This window comes from Rattus rattus, chromosome Y (genome assembly GCF_011064425.1).
Source record: "Rattus rattus isolate New Zealand chromosome Y, Rrattus_CSIRO_v1, whole genome shotgun sequence".
Lineage (NCBI taxonomy): Eukaryota > Metazoa > Chordata > Mammalia > Rodentia > Muridae > Rattus > Rattus rattus.
This window is the reverse complement of record NC_046173.1, coordinates 1,601,589-1,603,330: the sequence shown is the minus strand read 5'-3', so window position 1 is coordinate 1,603,330 and position 1,742 is coordinate 1,601,589. Positions and strand designations below refer to the sequence as shown.

General features: G+C 38.9%; 1 pseudogene; it reads right to left on the bottom strand.

Annotated features, from left to right (window-relative positions):
- Nucleotides 1–222: 222 nt before the first annotated feature.
- LOC116889608 lies at nucleotides 223–681 on the bottom strand (annotated as a pseudogene).
- Nucleotides 682–1,742: the final 1,061 nt, after the last annotated feature.

The window sequence follows — 1,742 nt, the reverse complement described above, 5'->3', positions numbered from 1 at the left end:
AATTTAGTAAATCCCAACACACAATGCTGATAATAATCCTTGGTAAACAGGAAATCCCAGCAAAGTCTAAACGTGTGACTTGGCTCCCAAAGTGTGGCAACAGACTAGAAAACAAAGAAAAGCAATCAATGGCCCTCACTCTACAGTCTGAGAGTCCACGACTGTCTGAGCATTTGCTGATGTAATCCTGAAGAAAGTGGTGACAGATTTTGAAGACAAATATCAGAGAATAAGTTTTTGCTTGATAACTTTTCTATTTACTTCTGCCAAGGCATCTGAAAACATGAAGCCTTCTCATCAGAGAGGTTAGCATAGATGTCAATTTCCTTTTCCTGTTTTTCTCTTTCTTCCTTGTGTTTTTTGGCAGATGAACTTTTAGGTCTTCTTCTTCCTCATCTGATATGATCTGAATGACTGTTACTTTGAGATCTCTTTCTGTTTTCTAAATCTTTATTTACTGTAGAATTTATCTTCTCTCACCTAACTCTCTCTGTTCACCTCCTCTTGGCCTCATGCTTGTTTTCTGTAGATGGTGGTGATTTCTCTGAATGTTTTGCATTTTGTACTGCTAATAAATATATAACCACAGGGACATGATTTACACATAGCAGGAATCTGTTGGTTGCAGAAGGAGCATGATTTGGTGGCCATGTTCAATTTCTTGGCTCAAGTTGCAGACATGATCCCCTCCTGAGCACCTGTGGAAGCAGATTATCCTCACTCTAGCCATGACCCAGCTGTGAAGCCAATTATTTTTTTTTCCTTTCAGTTTGCAAATTTATGACAGTCACAGAATGGATTCCAAATAGGATTTATCGAGTCCAGCTTGGACTTGCTCCCACTTGGATGCCTATTATGTGTTATCCTAAAATATTATGCAGATAACAACCAGAATCTGTTACCTTAACTGTTTCTTGTTCAAAAACAACAAAGAAAGGAAAACAAACAAACAAACAAACAAACAAAAAAACCTGATAATACCTCACATAGCCGAAAAATTTCAGAGATAATTAACATTTTTAAAAAAATAACAGTCCTGTCATTTGAAATGTAAATTAATAAAAATGATTAATTAAAAAAAAAACCTGGGGAGAGAAAGCTGACCACCCAGGAGTGCAGAAATCCTGAGGTCACCTGACAGACTGCCACCTCTGCACACCTCTGCCCACATCTCTGGTCCAAGGGGAAACTGCACAGTGCCTCTGGACACAGGGATATAGGAAAAGATAGCTGCCAGTACCTGCAGTTCTGGTCTGCACCCAGGACCGAACTGAACCAGCCAAACAGCTCCCTGCACCCAAATCTCAATTAACATAGATGGAGAAACAAGATATTCCACAACAAAACCAAATTTATACAATATCTACTCAATGATAACCTGGTCAAGGAAGAAAGAAATGAAAGACTTCTTAGAATTTAAAGAAAATGAAGGTACAACATACCCAAACTTATGGGACACAATGAAAATGGTGCTAAGAGGAAAACGCATAGCGCTGAGTGCCTGCAAAAAGAAACAGGAGAGAGCATATGTCAGCAGCTTGACAGCACACCTAAAAGCTCTAGAACAAAAAGAAGCAAATACACCCAGGAGGATCAGAAGGCAGGAAATAATCAAACTCAGAGCTGAAATCAATCAAGTAGAAACAAAAGGACCATAGAAAAGAATCAACACAACCCAAAAAGCTGGTTCTTTGAGAAAATCAACAAGACAGATAAACCCTAGCCAGATTAACGAGAGGACA